Here is a 20,199-nt window from a genome sequence, read left to right as displayed (position 1 = left end):
AAAATGGTGGCAATCGTCCCCTTTCACGCTCTCCGGCTAGTGCTATAGAGCCAGACTCGTGGGCGCTGCAGTGCAGGGAAAAGCAGCTGATTGAGCTAGACCACTCACTGGTCTTCCCACCGCTCAGATCAATTCGTCACACTCACTAGCAAGTCCTACGGAGCTAGGCTTGTGGGTGCTGAGTGGAATTCGCAACTTTTTTCAGAGACTGTCTTGTCGGCCCTCCAAAATGGCGTCCGATCCTGCCGCATTCTCTGGCTAGCGGTACGGAGCTAGGCTCATGAGCGCTGCCTGGCTGGAGTCAAAGGAACTGAATCCTTGGGTCCCCTCAAGGGTCAGTGGTTTGGGGACAAGCTTGTGAGCGCTGCACTGATATCTGCCAGCTGGCAGTCTCTTCGCCGTCCAAGCGGCCTTCAGCAGGCTCAGGCTGAGTTGCCTTTCACACTGGTATCATGGGGAAGATCAACCAGCCAAACTGGGATCAGTCCCTGCATATGTTGAAATCTTAGGAAAAAGCCATCAGAAATGGTCAGCTCGATAAAACACATCTGTCCAGCTTAGACTGAGTCTGAAAGCTGGGAAGCAAGAGGAGATGTGGCTTAAACAACTTGCAGACTCAGTCCAATAGCTGACAAATGGAGTTAACCCATTCCTGTTCCTGGCTGCTGTCACCAGCCACTATGGAGAATAAACTGTGTTCCACCTTCCAAGATAGTTAAGTCCAGCTGGGTTCGATGGAATTGACTTCCAATTTATTGTAGAACAGAATTAAGCAACTGATTATTTATTTTAGAATGATGGAGAATTGGGCAGCATACAAGTTAAATATATAAGTACAGGTAGTGCTTGACTTACCAACATTCATTTAATCACCATTTGAAGCTACAACAGCACTCAAAAATTGACTTATGACAAGTCCTCATGCTTGTAACCATTGCAGCATCCCTATGGTTACATGATAAAAATTTGGATGCTTGGCAACTGGCATGTATTTACGATGGTTCCAGCATGCAATCTTCTTGGCTAGCTTCCCACAAGCAAAGACAATGGGGGAAACCAGATTGGTTAATGACCATGTGAATCTCTTAAATTTAGTGATTTGCTTAATAACTATGGCAAAATAGGTCATAAAATAGAGGGTGATTCACTTAACAACTGCTTTGCTTAGCAAAGAAAATTCTGGTCCCAACTGTGATTATAAATCGAGGATTACCTGTAGTAATAATAGTAGTAGTGGTATTAGTACCAGCAATAATGCTACTCCATCAGCAAACCAGCTGCCAGTGTTATACTTATTTTAGAGTTCTTCAGACTTCATGGCTTTAAATATTCCATTTCAAAAGGTAATACTGATTATTTCATCTATTTCAACATCCAATCAGAAGACCACAAGTTTCTACTTTAAAGCCCTATATAATGGAACCCATTATATTGACCCAATTATTGACATATAGATTTTATAAAACTTTTAGCAGGAATAAACAGGAATTGAGATGAATGTACTATCCACTCCTCCACATTAATTTCTGCCCTGTTTTAGTGAGTCTGGCCATAAAAATGGTCAGGGGTAACACAATGCCTAAAGAGATCGCATTTAAGGGCGTCGTCAAGAATCTATCTTGATTAAAGATTTCAAAAAGAACCCAAAAAACCACTGGTAAATAGATAACCCAACACAGAGTGAGTTACTTGACTATGGGAAGTTATTTTATGTACCCCCCCCCAAAATCCCTATCTGTTTAAAGCTAAACTATTATCTCTGGGGTCAATTAACATAGCTTTGGAACTTGTATACCATGCTTCCCATGTGAACACAAGCAATGGTGGTAGAACATTTACCAATTAATTCAGGACTGCAGTTTTCACATTGTTCAAAGTCACTGTTTTAGAAGAACAAGAAAAAAAAAGACACAATGGAGTTGTATCCACATGCATATCTGCCCATGCGAAAAGATCAACTCAAGCAAGAGAATGAGATAGTCCAAGAATTCACCTATCACCAAAACACTAGTGCAACAGCAAAGATTACATTTGTACAACACACTGAAACACTAAGCCAGTTTATTTTAGCTTATCTTGTCATGTAAACCAAGAAAACTGATTTATTGTTCTTCTGAAACAGATCGGAACACAAAGTATTCAAGGGATACTGCAGAGCACAGTGCTTCTCCTTGAAGCAATCACATCCCCTGGGTGATTTGGTGGGACTGCTGTAAAGGCTTTTCCAGTTCCATCTGTACGTGCAGTTAAGACAAAATTCTGGGACCACAGATGACATGAAACAGATTCCAAGAGCACACAGGTGGAGACAATTAGAGGCAGCTTCCAAATCAGCCTTGCCAAATTTTCTGAATTATTTGTTAGTCCTAATTTGGACAGTTTAACTTACTTACACAGCTTTATTTACAAGTAGCATTGAGAAGGTGAAAATTTTACATACAACATGTTCTCTAAAAGGCGATTTATAGAAATATGAGTTATGTGGTCAGATATTGGAAAGCATACTAACCTTTCCATTGAAAAAAGCAAATGTATGTGCATCACAACCCTGACAACGAGAATCTAGCCTGAGGAAGGCTTACTGAATCTGGCTAGAACTTTAACAGAAAGGATTAAGAAAATGCATGGGGGATTAGGTAATTCTTAGCATAAGGTACATCCATAAACTGAGACTTCATCAAAATGGGGAAACATCTAAATGATCCCATATTTCATTATATTTATCCATACAAAGTCTATATTTATAGGCAATCCATTCATAAGTAGCTAATGTAATCAGGTCTAATCCAATGAATAAATGGGCTATACATTTATCTTTCCAATGTTGTAATATCAGTCTTTTAGTCATGGTAAGAGTACAAAGAATCCATTTATGTTGGATTCTTAAATTCCATGTACTAGGTATGTAATTCAAGAGAATGCTATCTTTTGAAAATTTTAGCTTTTGTCACATAGTCAGCTTTATATAGTCTACTACTTTCTCCCAAAATTTAGTAATTATAGGATTTATACTATAGTTATACCATAATTTTTATATTATAAAAAGGTATGGATACATATAATAAAATATGGGATTCATTTATATAAAATGCAGGTTTTAAAAAGCATGATAGTTCTATAAGTGTATTACAGATATATATGTTTCTATTAAATAATTATATATAGCATTGCGTTTACTGTTGCAATGACATATTGTTGTTTTTTCCCCCTTATTTTTAAAGCACTTTTTAAAATAATGTATGTATCTTTGTTTTGTCCCTTTTCTTTTATTTCTTTTTCTGTTAATTTAACAGCAAAAAAATGATGAAATGTGCGCCATGATGTCTTGACACAAGATCCACCGTCCACCCCTTATATATTTATACATGACTTCATGCTGCAAGTACAAAATGGGCGGAGTTTTTTATCATGATATTGCAACATACATATCATGGCGCTTTCTTGCTTCACCAGCAGTGATGCCTGGCCTTGCCCTAGCTACATCCTATCAGAAGGATAGGCCGATGGCTCACTCCATGCATGTATGCCTTAGGAACAATGGCAGAAAGAAGGCCCTGAGATTAGCAGTTTCTTAGACAACAAATAGGCAGAATAAAATACAAAGTGAGACCAAACAATAAGTTCCTAACTCCATATTTGTAACCCCTATCCCTTCTGATTAGGAGGTTGCAAGGTCCTAAAGAATCAGTGCAATTGAAAACACATTTCTACATTGTGCCAGAGGACCTTAGAAGAAGAGTGTGCAAACACCCACATTTTCCAATGGATATTTCAACTCTCTTGCATCTAATAAATAGTAGAAAAATTGGGAACATGAAGAATTATGTTTGGGCATTAATGCCAGACTTGAAGTAACTGATGTACTCATTTAATTTTATTTCCAGAGTTTGGTAAGGCAAAGGGCTAAAACTGACAGCTGCACAGCCATAGTGTCAAATACTAGCTATCTTAAGAAAGCATCTCCAAAAGGGAAATAGAGAGAAAATAGGAATTGCAATTTATCAGAATCAGACTTGACAAAATAGGAATACTGAATGGATACTTTGCCAGTTGATGCATAAACTACATCCCAGCTTGTCATGTTTTATCTTGCTTTCAAATTAATTTCCTTACAATCTTTTCAAATAATTTTTCTCATAGTATTTCTGTGAAATGTTTAACACCTGATTTAGGAGGTGACCACATTAATGTAGTAGTAAAAATTCTTCTGGTTATCATGACTTTCACAAGTTGACAAAATTTCACAATGCTAGAAATGATACCATATGGAAATCATTTGATTTCCATAGATTACGTTTCCTCAGCAAGGAAAACAGAAGAAATGGCAATGAGGCGAAGGGGGTTAAGCTATTAAAAGTTGTGTCTTGCAACAGTACGGAAGCTAAATCAAGCTAAACCCAGCAACAAATAATTAGGCCTGCAAATATGGAATCTGGGAATATGTTGTTGCCACTCCTTCTTTAATTTGGAATATCATACAGGACAATTTTTCAGCTCAAGGTTGGCATTAAATACAATCACACTTCCAACTCAGATTCCTGTTTCATACGCACACAGATATACACATATAATCCCTGACACACATAAATAACACTTTAAAAAAAAAAGAAGTACAAATCATGTATTTATCATTACATGCAATTCCACTCTTACACCAGTATCAGAGAATAGCTATGATTTGAGCCATACCAGATGAAGGCAAATAAATGAATCAAATTATTTCTTCTGTGGTTTTTAATTCTTCTGTTCTGTTTCAACATGGAAACAGAGACTAAAGAATCTTTCTTGCTCTGCAATTCTTGAGAACTAAAACTGTCCATCACTAGGTGTCAGCATCTAGCTAACCTTGTCTGATCTCATAAAGCTAATAAGAGTCGCAGCTGATTAGTATGGAAAGGAGACATCAGCAAGATTTCCAGGACTATTGGCTCAAGTGAACAATTAATTTTAAAAATCTTTAACAATATCTTTAAATAAAGCAATTATAAACCAGACAAAGCCACAAACAAAATACATGATGCTTGCATCATTGTGCAACTTGACAGATCAGAAATTGCAGAAGACAATATAAAGGCTTAACTTATTCTCTTTTAATCCTATTATCCATTGTTATTAGCAAGACCTTCATGCAAATACTCCTGAACATAAAAGGCAAGTTATGCAGGGCAGGGCTTTAAAATCAAAATCTATCTTTATAGTTCAGAACTATTAAAGAGACAGGACAATTCTCTTGTAAGTGAAGAATCACACTGGATTTTACTCTTTTCGTCAAGCATGCATTAGATAACAATACAAGTATAAACATGATTATGAATATATGAAATGAATACGAATAAAAAGGGAACATTAGGAAAGGGACGGTAGGCACACTGGTGCGCTTAAAGACCTCTTAGGAATGGGGTGAGGTCTACAGTAGACAGTCTAAGGTTAAAGTTTTGGGGGGTTGGGGAAGAAACCACAGAGTCAGGTAGTGCATTCCAGGCATCGACAAATCTGTTACTGAAGTCATATTTTTCTGGAATCAAGTTTGGAGTGGTTGACCATAAGTTTGTATCCATTGTGTGCTCTTGTATTGTTTTGATTGAAGCTGAAATATTCATTGACAGATAGCACATTGTAGCAGATGATGTACTACGCTTAGGTCAGACCGAAAATGGCAAAGTTCTAAGTTGTCTAAACCCAAAATTTCAAGTCTGGTGGCATAAGGTATTTTGTTGCAAGCAGAGGAGTGGAAGACTCTTCTCGTGAAATATCTCTGGACTCATTCAATTGTATTAATATCCGATATGCAGTGTGGGTTCCAGACAGATGAACTGTATTCAAGAATTGATCTAGCAAAAGTTTTGTATGCCTTACTTAGCAGTCCAATATTACCGGAGAAGAAGCTATGCAAGATTAGGTTAATAACTCTTAGTGCTTTTTTGGCAATGCTGTTACAGTGATCTCTGGCACTTAGATCATTTGAGATGATTATTCCAAGGTTTTTGACAGAGTGAGGGTCATCTACTAGGTCATATCCACCCAGCTTGTATTTTGTGTTCTGATTTTTTTTGCCAGTGTGTAAGACAAAGCATTTGTTGGTTGAGATTTGGAGTTGCCAATTGTTTGACCATTCTGACACATAGTCAAGGTCTTTTTGTAGGGTAGCAGAATTGTCAGTGGTGTTGAATAGTTTTACATCATCAGCGAAGAGAATGCAGTTGCTTATAAGATGATTGCAAAAGTCATATTATAGGTCATATATCGTATAAAGAGTGTGGGTCTTAAAACGCTACCTTGAGGGACACTGCTGTTAACAGGTGCTGGGTTTGATAAGGTGCTCCTTATTTTGACTACTTGTTGCCTGTTTGATAGGAACGCAGCTATCCACTTATGCAGGAATCCGGAAATGCCATAAGATTTTAGTTTTAGAAGTAGTTTGTCGTGTACCACTGAATTGAAGGCTTTACAGAAATCTATATAAATTGCATCTATTGATTTACCCTGTTCGAGGTTTGAGTCCATAAATTTTTGCAGTATAAGAATTGCAGATTGCAGGACAATTTTTTTCTGAAGCTAAATCGCTTGTTAGAGAGTAGGTTGTTAGTCTCCAAGTAGAGGGTAAAGGATTGGTTTATGATTGATTCCATGACTTTGTAGGTGATGCAACATAATGAGATTGGTCTGTAATTATCAACTAGGCTGGGGTCACCCTTTTTGAAGATAGGGATGATGGTGGCTAATGACCATAAATTAGGTAAGGAGCTGGTTCTGAAAGATATTTCGTAGATTATGCTAAGTGGTTCTGCTATGGTGGTTGAGAGCTTTTTTAGGAAGTAGGCACATAATCCATCAGGGCCAATCGATAAATATGATTTTAGGTTGCGTAGTGCCTTTTCGACAGCATCTTCTGTGAAATCGACATGTAGTAGATCCTTGTGATTAGTTGTGGTACGATTGGGAAATGTGGGTCATGATCCATTGCTGTTTACAAAGACTGAACTGAAGAATGTGTTGAAGAGGTTGGCCTTAATGGTTTCATCATTACAGTCTTTTCTGTTTGGCCTTTTTAGTGATGGGATGGATCTTGAGTCTTTAAGTTTGTTGTTTACAAAATTTTAGAAGGCCCGGGTGGATTTAGTGCATATTAGGTTTTCCTCTTGTTTGCTGTGATAACTGATGCATTCTGTCTTTATCTATTGACATAAGCTTTTGTAGCGACTTTTGAAGTTAGCTACATAGCCAGTTTTGCTTTTGTGCCAAAGAGTTATAGGTTTTTTTGTCTGAAACTTCCTTATTGTTATGGGTAATTTGTTTTTCCTGGTTTTGGGGGTTATTAGTGGTACGTATAGTTTGATGATTCTTTTGACTTCTTGCAAAAAAATGTTATAATGGTCTTCGGCAGTGATGCAGCCAGTGAATAGTGTTTGCCAATCAAGACATGAAAGGTCGTCAGTTATGAGATCATAGTTGGCTTTTCTAAAGTTATACTTTGGGAGTCCGTCATTATGATCATCTTTGTAAGGGCATAAATTGAAACAAAAGTCAATCATGCTGTGGTCACTGTTGGAAAAGGGTTCAATTATTTGTAGACCATAGATTGAGTTTAAATTATTGCAGAAGATGAGATCAAGGCAGTTGTTGAGTCTAGTGTTGTTTGTTACTAGTTGGTCCAATCCAGGGGTGAAATCCAGCAGGTTCTGACAGGTTCTGGAGAACCTGTAGTGGAAATTTTGAGTAGTTTGGAAAATCGGTAGTGGAAATTTTGAGTAGTTCGGAGAACCAGCAATTGCCACCTCTGGCTGGCCCCCGAGTGGGGTGGGAATGGAGATTTTGCAATATCCTTCCCCTAGGAGTGGGGAGGGAATGGGGATTTTGCAGTATTCTTCCCCTGGAGTGGGGTGGGATTGGAGATTTTGCAGTATCCTTCCCCTGCCACGCCCACCAAGCCATGCCCACAGAACCAGTAATAAAAAAAATTGGATTTCACCACTGGTCCAATCCCAGATTAGTAACAGCATTATACATGGTTGTATGAATTGGTTCTGTTGTACATTCATTTAGGGTTAATAAGAGGTAGATTGAGGTCACCAAGAAATATAAGAGGGTATGGGCAAGAGGCTGCCCATGTTAGTAGTGAAGTTAGTTTGTTCGCATGTACAAGGTCGTAATCAGGGGCTCTGTAAAAAAGTAAGAAGTGAAATGTGGTATTTAGGGAAAGGTCGCATACGATGGTCTCAGGAAGAGCAAGCTCCTGTGTAACTGGGTGGAGCATAGTATCCTCCCCTCAGTGAGACTGTGGGTCCACATCAAACTGTATATCACATCTGATTTGTGACCAGCTGTAAGTTGAAGGCATACACTGGTCTATTATCTGATTTTTTTTTTTTTCATATAAACAATGCTGTGCCTCAGTGGTTAGATGGCATAGACATTGGTATTTGAACACAGATCTTTTTAACATTTATAGTTAATTGTGTTTTACTAATCTAGGTGAAATGTTAATATATATTGCTAGTCCATGCATGATATGCCATAGGCTAAATAAATAAATATCTTATACTTCTATATCTGGTTTACTTATAGACTGAAAGATTTAAAAAATAATCCTGAAGAACAACTAATGTGGTCTGGAATAAAGAAGAATTCAACTAAGTTCTTATTACTGCTCACCTGTTAATTTATAAGACCTGGAAATTGCTGATGCTATAAATTTTCATCATCAAATGGAAACTAGTAAATAACTAGAATTTATCAGACAATAAAAGAAGTGACATACAGCAGAGCATATGCTTTGCAGATTCATTATGCAGTTAATTGATCTTTCATAGCTTAAGTAGGGAGGACTTCAGAAGAGGATCAAGTTAGACAGGTTACCTTAAGTCTGGCTAAGGCAGCTCTAAATTGAGAAAATAAAGTATTTTGTTTTTCCCAAACCTATAATTCTAATTGAATTTAAACTTTACAGGAAGCAAGTTCATTCCTAAGATACTTCCTGAGATCCCCATCCTATACACGTTTATTTGGAAACAAGTCCAAGTTTAATACCAATTTTATTCTTTGTTTACAGTAGCCCTTACAACTTTGTTTTCTTCAGTAATGCAGAAGATTTGTACATGATTAAGTTGTCATATCGTTTCGTGAATCCAGGTAATAAAACAATTCAGAAACATATGAAATAGTCCACAAGGATAAAGTACTTCTTTTCGTTTGTTGGTTTTATGTATACTGTGCTCAAAGTTTACCCAAACTTCAGAAATCCAAACTTTTGCAGTTTCTTTTACATTGCACACATGAACACACATGCCTACACACATGAATACACGTATGCCAGTTGGAGATTATCAAAGCCCTGAAGTTCTTCCAGATGATGGAACTATGCAAATGGTGGTGAAAGATGGTACACCGCATGACGTTGCAACCAGAAAATTATAATTTTAATATATCTATGGCTATTCAAGAGGAAGGGAACATGGAATGCCAAATGCCAATGGCTATATCTTTATGCCAGCAACATTATACCTTGGATAGAGAAGTGGGATTTAAAGAAATAAATGCTTCAGAAATACCATATCATTGCTTTATGCATCCTGGTTCTTGGTTTGTCCTTTTAGCTCCTAGAATCCTGGCATATGATTTTGCAATTTTTGAAATGCATAATTACAAGCATGTTAGCATTAGCAGTTTGGAAGGCTACAAAAGTTTGTTGCCAAAGAATGAAGAGAAATCTCATCCCAAAAAATTAAAAGATGAAAAAGTTCAAGGAAAACCTGAACCTTATTCTTCAGTCAAATCTAACCTGGCAATCAAAATAATGGGCAGAGACAATCAAATCATGGAAAAACTTGGCCAACCAATTAGGACTGTGGAAGTTTCTTTTTTGGTGAGTTTTTAAAAGGAGGAAGGACAGCTCCACTACTTTTTTCATTTTCATCCACAGGCAGAGAAAAGTTGCTTCAAGCCAGGTAAGCAAAACCCTGATCCTCAGGGTAGGTTGAAGAACAAGAAAAAATAGAATAATCTAGGAATTATTGGAAGCTATATACTGATTACAATGCTGGTTTATTTATGGAAAAGTATATGAGCTGTGATGCCTTTGTTCTATTTTATCCTGACTTTGCTGTGGACATACATGCCTATGTATGCCTCTTGCTGTGTCTGGCTGCAACAAAGGTGACAAGCCTTCCATACAAGCTTTCCATAATGAAATTAGATTTTGATCAAGTTCATACTGTTTCTAGAACTGTTCTCAGAACTACATATTTTGACTGATATAAATGATATGGAGATTCTCAATCATACAGGTCACGGTTGTCCCAAAGGTGATTTTCAAAAGGCAATTGGACTTTCTTGGGGGTTTTTTCCTTGAAACGTTTTGCTTCTCATCCAAGAACTGAAGACCAAGAAAATCCAGTTGCCTTTTGAAAAGCACTTTTGGGATAACATATTAATTTCAACTTCATTCACCAGCTTCCAGTTTGGATATGAGCTTTCCTGGGTCCTATATTTTAGAGCTGCTTGTTTGTTTTTTGTAAGAATGGATCTAACAGTTGATTTATCCATTATGCTAATCCTATAGTTTACTTATGCACAGTGAATTGAGTAAGCTACAACTAGCTGGTTTCATACAGATATAGAATTGCAAAATTGTAAAATGGTTTATAAACCACAATTATTTAGTTTTCATTATGTGCTAATCCCAAACCTAATTCCTCATCTATAATGAAACATCTGGAAAAAGAAAACAGAATGACAGAGTTGGAAGGCACCTTGGAAGTCTTCTAGTCTCAACACTCTGCTCAGGCAGGAAGACCTATACCAGTGATGGTTAACCTTTTCGGAACCAGAACCCAGAAGAAAGCAGCTGGCCGGTGCGCATGTGCACCAGACCAGCTGTCTGCCATGCATGCACGTGACGGAACCCGGAAGAACAGCTGTCTGCCATGCATGCACGTGACGGAACCCGGAAGAACAGCTGGCGATGGCACACGTGCCCACAGAGAGGGCTCTGTGTGCCACATCTGGCACGCATGCCATAGGTTCGCCATCACAAACCTATACCATTTCAGACAAGTGGTTGTCCAATCTCTTCTTAAAAACTTCCAGTGTTGGAGCATTCATACCTTCCAGAGGCAAGTCGATCCACTGATTGATTGTTCTGTTAGGAAATTTTTCCTTAGTTCTAGGTTGCTTCTCTCCTCGATTAGTTTCCATCCATTGCTTCTTGTCGTGCCTTTAGGTACTTTGGAGAATAGATTGACCCCTCTTCTTTGTGGCAGCCCCTCAGATATTGGAACACTGCTACCATGTCATGCAGTGGTGGGATTCAAGTAATTTAACAACCGGTTCTCTGCCCTAATGATTTCTTCCAACAACCAGTTTGCCAAACTGCTCAGAAAGGTAACAACCGGTTCTCACAAAGTGGTGCGAACTGGCTGAATCCCACCACTGATGTCTCCCTTAGTCCTTCTTTTCATTAAACAAGATATACCTAATTCCAGCAACCATTCTTTATATGTTTTAGCTCCAGCTCCTACAGCTAAACATACCAGCCCTGAGTTACATATACAGTATTTATCTATTGTCTCCGATCATATTACTCATACATATTCATTCAATATAGCTAGTTACTACTGAGCCAAAATTTCTGTTGCTAAGCAAGAGAATTATTAAGTGAGTTTTACACCATTTTACAATCTTTCTTGCCACAGTAGCTAAGTGAATAACTGCAGTTGTTAAATTAGTAATATGATTGTTAAATGAATCTGGCTTCCCTATTGACTTTGCTTGTCAGAAGGTAGCAAAATGTGTTCAGATGACCCTGGACACTGCAATCATCATAAATACATGCCAGTTGCCAAGCATCTGAATTTTGATCATGTGGCCATGGAAATGCTACAATGATCATAAGTATGAAACAGTAATAGGTCACTTTTTTCAGTGCCATTGTAACTTCAAAAGGTCACTAAACAAATGTTTGTAAGTCGAGGACTATCTGTAAGGTAGCATCACCATCTTCTCTTCTTCTCAGTGCACTCAGCAGAAACATTATTCTGTAGTCTCAAAATGCATTGACCTACGCGACAGCCATTACCTAGTAGATACCAGCCATGATTTGCACACAACCTGATTCAATGCTTTCAAGAAACTGACCCTTCGGGCATATATGCACAGAAAAGGGAGCACAGGATGTGGTTCTTTTTATTTATAAATTACCTGTGTTTTTGATCTTTGTTTTTTGGTTTGTTTTCTTCCTGTAATTTCCACTTTATTTGTCAGTCCCATTCTTGTATCTTCAACTGGACTCTTTGAAATAGGAGATAAGCTCTTTCAGGAATGGTGACCTCAATTCTCTTTTTTTCCTGTACATAGTTCCATAGGTTACACATGATATGAATAAAACAAAGTAGCTTATTTTTCATTGAGGCTCTTCATATCAGAGATACAATAATAATTTTTACTAGGTTTTTTTTTTCAGTTGTTGCAGTTGGCAAATGCTTTTTTCCTAATCCTTTAAGCTCCTACTTTGTTCCTGGATCAAATATCTGCTCTTCCCTTCCTCCCCACAATTAATTCTCCTTTGAATTTACTTCATCTGAAACTTCCAGTTTGCTAATCCCACATTCAACCTCAGTGCAACTATGTTTATACAATCTCTCTACCAGTTTAAGCTTAAATGTGTTGGCAGTCAAAATCAGGAGAAAGCATGGCACGTCGGTTCTACAAATTATTATTTACCTCAGTGATAAGATGCTAACCTTCTTGGACACAGAATATCTAACCAAAAGGGACTTTGTGTGGACTTCTAAGACTGATATTTTTCCAAACTCGAGATAGGACAACCCAGATTTTTCAAAAGACCCCCAAGAACAGAATATTCACAGAATATACACACCTCCTTCTTCTTGCAATTTCCTAGGTCAGCGTCCTCTTTTTCATTCATTCTTTTATGTCTGATGAAATCAGCAGCCCAGGAGATCTGTGGAAAACACAAAGCACTGATTTGGTTTATTGTCTTGAATGAAAAATATGGATCCATTTCATCATTTCAGGGTTTTTTAAAACACTGAATGGTCTGGAATTGCTTGTGGCTATAAGCCTCCTCCCCTTTTTCTTGTCTCTGCCTCCTCCTCTTCCAGAGATAGAAGGCAATGTGAAAATAGAAATATCATTAGGAATTAAATGTTAATGGAGTTTTTGAGCTGAGGTAATCCACAACCTCTCCTTAAATCAGCAGAAAGCTGAAGTGGCATGAATCTTGCCATCCTCATTGCTAATCCCTATGCTGCTGTCTGGATTGTCTCTGTCTCAAGTCCCAGCAGTCTCAGTGCTTCCTTCAGGATGTCAGCCAAGGTGACAAAGCTTCACTGATTTGATATACTCTGAGGATACTAGACTTGGAAAATCTTATGTTCACATCAGTACAATTAAAGACAACATAATCCTATTTCAGACATGGGCTAAGAATACGATAAAAGCAACTTCAAAGAGATATGACAAAAAAAAATTAGAAGAGGTAGGATTGAGGAGAGAAGAGCCCCTTCTCATGTCTGTTCCAAGTAATAGTGGTCAGATAATGTTGTATTGATTGTCACGTGTGCTCTTTGTTATTGGTTCTCCTTTCTGGTTTACTTACTGCTGTTTCCCAACAGTAAGTCACCAGCCCGCAGAGGGAAGCAAGGCATTAGAGCAGAAATAATGTAAGTTTTTAAGGCCTTTTTGTCTGCTTCTCTCCTCTACATCCCATTGGACATCCTCCAAGTTAAAATGTGAAAAAGATGGGAAGATACCAGGGAAGGACAGAAATTTGTCTTTTTCTTAGCTTTTTTTAGTTGTCTGCTTTCAGTGGTGGATAAATGTAGTTTCTTTCTATATATGTTGATGACACATGCTTTTAATGAAACTCTCAATTTTCTGCATTTTTGTTTCTGTCTACTGACCTTTTGGATTTTTGCAGGGCAGCAATGCAAGCTCTACCCCTAGAGCAACGTTTCTCAAAACTTCAGCAACTTTAAGATGCATAGACTTCAACTTTCAGGATTTCCCAGCAAACATAGATATTTAGGAAATAAAAGTCCACAAACCAGTTTGAGAACCAGTCTGGTCAAGTGGTTAAGGTATCAACCTAGAAACCATTAAGACTGTTGAGTTTTAGTTCCAGAAAGCCAATTAGTTTAATGAAAGCCAGCAGCGTGACCTTGGGCCAGTCCCTCTCTCCAGTGATGGGTTTCAAATTTTTTTACTACCGGTTCTGTGGGCGTGGCTTGGTGGGCGTGGCAGAAGGATACTGTTAAATCTCCATTCCCACCCCACTCTGGGGGAAGGATACTGCAAAATCCCTATTCCCTCCCAATCAGCTGGGACTTGGGAGGCAGAGAATAGATGGGGGCGGGGCCAGTCAGAGTTTTTAGGTTCTCTGAACTATTCAAAATTTCTGCTACCAGTTCTCCAGAACTGGTCAGAACTTGCTGAAACCCACCTCTGCCTCTCTCTCAACCCAACCTACCTCACAAGATTGTTGTGGAGAAAAAAAGGAGAGAGGAGCATTATGTGCATTCCCCACCTTGAGTTATTTATTAAAACAAAATGGGATATAAATTAAATTAAACCTTAAATCCGAGGTTGAGAAACGTGGTTCTAGGTTATTTCTGACAGAGGAAGGATGACTAAGAAAGAACCCTTTACTTTCCAAAGAGTTTCCTGCATTGTCTGTAAACGTGAAGGGGGGCAGAGCAGCAACGGGGATGGTGCAGCGTGTCAGAAGGCGGGAAGAGGAGTTTACTACAGAAAACCAGATTTAAATTGGTCGGCCAACCCTGCGCTCCTCTAACCACTCCTCGCATGGGAAATTTCGTTTCTTTTGGGAAATTCTGGGAATTATTGCCCACACATCTTTTCGTTTCTTTTGGGAAATTCTGGGAATTATTGCCCACACATCTTTAAAGTTGCTGAGTTTGAGAGGCGGGGAGTGGGGGGGGGGCAGAAGAAAGCGCGCGAGGGTCACGTGTTTAACGCCTGCGGGGTGGGGGAAGACGCCACACCCCTAACGGACATCCGCCGCTCGCGCTCACTCCCTCCGTCGCACGTGCTCGGGGCCGAGATCTTCGCAGGAGGAGCCTCATTCGTTGCAAATCTCGCGAGAGGCGCCTCTTTGTTTTCCCGTTGGAGTCGTCTGGAGGGGAGGTGAAGCCCGGCTTTAGGGAGGGCGTTTCGTCAAGCTTCCAAGGGGCGGCTCGTCTCACCGTTTGGCGGCGTCGAGACAGCGACCGGGGGTTTCCGTGGTGCTGGAGCGTGCCAGAAGGGGAGGGAGAGGGGGAGATTTTGCGGCCGAGGGGCTGGGGAGTCCCGGTATCCCATTGGACGGGGGACCCGAGTCTCTCCTCTCTCAGTCCCACCCTTGGATTACTTTGCTCTCGTCTCCTTCGCTGAAGGCCGTGCATACGTCTATTGTTTTGCGTTGATTTATCATCGGCCCTTTATTTTGTACAAGTCGATTCGATATACCTGGTGGTGAGCTGGGTTGGGCAGAGAGACTATGGCGTTGGAAGTCTCCAGTGCCAGCCCGACATCAGAGAAAACTTTTGGTAGGCTGTCTTGTTTGTTTGATAGAGCAATTGCATTTAGGTTCTGCAAGCCACCAATCTGAGCAGCAGCCCAACATTCCTGGTTTACCGCATTGGGTTTCCTAAACAGTGCGGATTTGGATGCGGATTTGTATTATTAATTTATCATCTCTGCACCTTCGTTATACAAACATAACAAGGCAATTTCCAATAATAATCTTGTGAAGCAACTGAGGAGCCCTTTCTTGTCTAATTTTTCATTCAATGGAGAAAAAAAAAGACTGCTGTTTGCAGTATTGGTCTCCAAATTCAGTCTCCTGTTTCCTTCAAAGTAAAAGGGGTTGAATTAAACACCGTAGTCCAAATACATTTTTAAGTACCCTTATAGTGAGGGCCAGGTGGGATGAGCAGATATGCCTTCTTTGATCAGTGGGAAGTGAAATACCAGGGAAAGGTGTTCGGTTTTTTTTTTTAGTTGGGAGCTGTAAGTAGATGCAATTCTCAGAATCGGTTGCTATAATAAGATTATATGTTATTGCTGAGAATATTTCATAGGTCTAAAGCATTCAGAGTACACCTGTATTGTTCTTCCATTTGGTAGCACGTATTATTTTTCCATCACTGAAATTATTAAGCATGTGAAGGCAAGTTTGGACAGCTCAGCTTCAAGTCTTGTGTAAGATCTGCTATTTTCCTTAGCCAAAGGGAATTATTGTTGCTTGTAAAAACACCATTTTAGAGTTTGTAACATCACAAAACTTATGATATTCAAGCTCATTATTATGCAGAGAAAGCAGGGATAAATTGAGATATAAGCAGGCAATGTTCACAGAATTCAAAACTGCCTCTAGTGTTATGGTCTCTGAAATAGCGTAACTTAAACTTGATACCCAATGAAAGAATAATCAAAGTGGTAAAAATTACCACTAATCTATACATGCTTCAGTAGGGTTGCTTTGGGCTCTGAATTAGTATGTAGCTCTAACTGGAAAGAAGCTTTTCAAAGTAAGTCCTCAAGTTTGACTCTGGATAAAACACACACAGTAGTGGGACCAATCACTTTGCTAAATCATTTATTTCTGAGGTTTGGAAACATTTAAGTCAGTCCATTCCATCACATGTATGAAGAAAGACCAGATTCCACAGGATGGGTGTGGGTACATTATACAATACAGCATTGTAAATCATGGTTAGGCTGTGTGTTATGAAAGCAATTCTCTTGTAACATTACAGATGACTAAATGTTATATATTCCATAGTACTATATATGATCCAGTTACCGTATTTAATTCTCAGTTTCTCAGTTGTAATTAAAAAGACTAGACTCACAAGTAGATAGTTGCCATGTTGTACTGTCATGCTTAGAGAATAGTAACTGATTTTGCTTCTCTCATTGCTTTTCTAAGAATCTGGCATCAGGCCCAATACTTGAAATTTGTGAACAATGAAACTGAAAACCAAGAATTTAATTCTGGACTACAGAAGTTTGGCAAAAATGTGTGTGCTGCCGTTTGGATCAAGTGAAGCTAGATAATCAAAATCATTATGGGAAACAAGCATGATCTTAATTCCAGGAGGATGAGGCATGTGACTCTTACACAGTAATAAAGTGACCTATCGTGTCATCCAGAGAAAAAGTGTTTCCACAACCTATATTAATCTTTTTTTCCTTCAGGGAATGTAACTTGTTACCTAGACCAATAGTACATTTATATTATCTGATTTCAAATTGAACTTCCTGGCCATATCCATTCTTGTATTTACTCCTGACAATGGTGTATTACTTCCACTGTTTCTCTAAAATTAATAAACAGAAATAAGAGGAACAGCTGCATGTGCAAAGTGTTGGTACTTCATTTAGAAACCTTGCAAGATAATGTATTAATGTTATGATGCATGCTCATCCTTACCACTAATATTACTGCAGTACTATGGTTCATCGTGCTGAAAGCCATCAGAAATGTCAGGATAATATTGTTCACCTACCTTCTTGGCTCAGATCCACTAGGGTGAACAGATGAAACACATCTACAAATCAAATTAGAGCACATCCAAATAATTGGTTTCAACCTGGAAATGAAATTTAACTTATGTTCATGTATACAAAGATGACATTTTTTTTTATTTTAAAAAAGTAATACATTTTCAATGTATTGTCTATATTTTTAAAGTCTTTGTTTTTTATTCTTGTATGTTACACTTTAAGTTCTGTAAGTATTACGGAAGTGGTTAATACAGATGCAGGAAATAAATCTTCACTGCTTTTCTAACCATCCTGGTTATTTTGAACAGATTGCTGTATTACAATTTGAAGAGTACTATTTATGCTCCACCTAGATAAGATCCAAATGTTTTTTAGCGAGCAGGCAAAACTGAAATATGCCAGAAAGCAAATGTCTCACCTGCTAAGTGTCATTTGCTTCTTTTTTTAATATGTGAAGTTTTTGTGTTTTTATGCTTGTGCTATAATTCATTCAAAACATTCTACATTTGGCCATCATACTATTTCAGTTGTTCTACTGTGTTGCCTTCTTCTTAAGGGAGGGGTGATGTAAAAATTATGTTGAACGAGAATAGCGCAGTATCATAACATATTTCATTGTTTTGATATGCTTTGTTTCTCGAAAAGAAAGTTCAGTTACATTTGACTGATTACAAGTCTTGTACCACAGTCAAATGGTATTGATTATAGTATTCACTAATAAGGCTATTTTCTGGGACAAAATATGGGTGGATCACATCAATTCACATTATAATCTCTGAATATTGTATAAATGATTCTTTTTCCAAAATAGGCTAATGCTAATTCTGGAACATTTTAAATTTTTGTAACCATTTTAATTAATGTTAATTAATTACTCACATCTGTAAGAATGTAGAAGTACAGAAATTCACAGGAAGCATTTTAGTCAGACAAAATATTTGCCAGAGTATAGTTAGTTGTATATTCATTTGGCATTTTAACTGAAAAAATATTCAGAGGGAAATAAAGACTGAAATATTTGCCTGCAAAGGAGGTGCATGAACAAAAAGAAATTCTTTTAAACTCAGAATTCTTGTGTTTTGGTTATTCTGGTGAATAATTTCAAATCGGTAATGATTCAGCAGCAACAAAACCTGAAACATTTTGCATTGTACATTCTGCCTAAAAAATCCCAAGGGATTCCAGAGTGACTTTGTACAGAGTGATTTTATGCAAAAAGCACAAAGCTGATGCAACACAAAATGTTTTTCTGGATTCCGCTATCAATTTGATTCCAAATACCCACATGGAGGCTCTGTGGGCTACCCATTTGTATGCCATCTCCAGGGAAACAACCAGGATCTGCTCATCCCTATTGCCATGGCAACTGAACTCCAACTCACAATTCCCTCTTCTGTATAGTCTTGCCAGCCTTCCCATTGCTACGCAACAAGAATGGATCAGCAGCCCATTTGGGCAATCAAGGGCTGGGTTGAGGCTAACAATGCAGGTTCAGATTAAAAATTGAGTCCATTAGAAAACAGCTGTGCCTGTGAAATTTTAGAAATGAGGGTAGAGGAGATGATCAGTAGTTTTTATGTTGACAAACTTTGACTTCCACGTGGGCTTAAGGCTATTAGGCAGTGGTTTCTATTCTGCCCCTACTCTGTCCAGTTTCTCCATCTATGGATGTGGCAAAATAAATATTGCAAAAGTAAGGAGTGAATTTCACACTGAGTCATAAGGCTATAGTAACTGAAGGTTAAAGAAAGCCAGTCACTGTAAATAATATATTTCATCCCTTTCCATCTGTATTTCAAGACTATATACAGTTTTTAAGCCATTATTGTGTTCTGCCGTTATAGTACACAAAAGTTTTATGGAGTGCATAAAGATAAAAGCTAATTTCAGGCATTATATAAAAGCAGCCAAAATATTAACTGGAAAACTTTCAGAAGCCATCTACCTGCTTTTCAAAGTTCATAGCAGAGTGTGACTGTTCTGTGCCATGGACTTTTGACCCCGTGTTGCATTTTTTAAAAAGAAATTAGATTGTAGAAAGGCATTTAGAAAGATACTGTATAGATAAGCATAAAGATCAATATATATTTTATAATGGGTCATATCTCCAGTTTCAAGAAATAATATATGGTGGCATTTCAGTAATTTGGATGATTAAACGTCATTTTCAGTATTAATACATTCAGCAGAAGGCTCATCCTCTGCTTTAATTTTGCAGAAATGTGTTTTTTCTCTTATTGCCTTACTGGGCCAGCATATTAGGAACAACCTACAAATGCTTAATCTGTCTCCTGCTCAAAGAAAGGCACCTATGAATTTTACATGAAAGTTTTGATAGCTTGTTAAGATATATGAAATATTAAATATAAAACAAATATAATACAATAGTACAGTTAAGCTCCAAATGATCATTGCTTCACAAGTGTTCTAATGCAATGGAAGTGTGTTTAGGAAAGTGCATGATTTTCAATTAGGCAAATGTTTAACTGCCACCCTAGTGCACAGATTTGACATGTATGTAAAGGGAAGAAAGTACTTGTTTGTTTATGCTTTCAGTTCTTTTTGACAAAGCTATGCATTTTCATTTGGCATAATAAATATTTTCCCCAACTGACCTGAGAAACAAGTTCAAAGAATATCTTCCTATTGTAGAAAAGGTAACATTATATCAAA

This window comes from Pituophis catenifer, unplaced genomic scaffold (assembly GCF_029215685.1).
Source record: "Pituophis catenifer annectens isolate HBS135680 unplaced genomic scaffold, rPitCat1.0.hap2 SCAF_3, whole genome shotgun sequence".
Classification (NCBI taxonomy): domain Eukaryota; kingdom Metazoa; phylum Chordata; class Lepidosauria; order Squamata; family Colubridae; genus Pituophis; species Pituophis catenifer.
The sequence above is the reverse complement of the archived record's forward strand: the minus strand, read 5'-3'. Positions refer to the sequence as shown.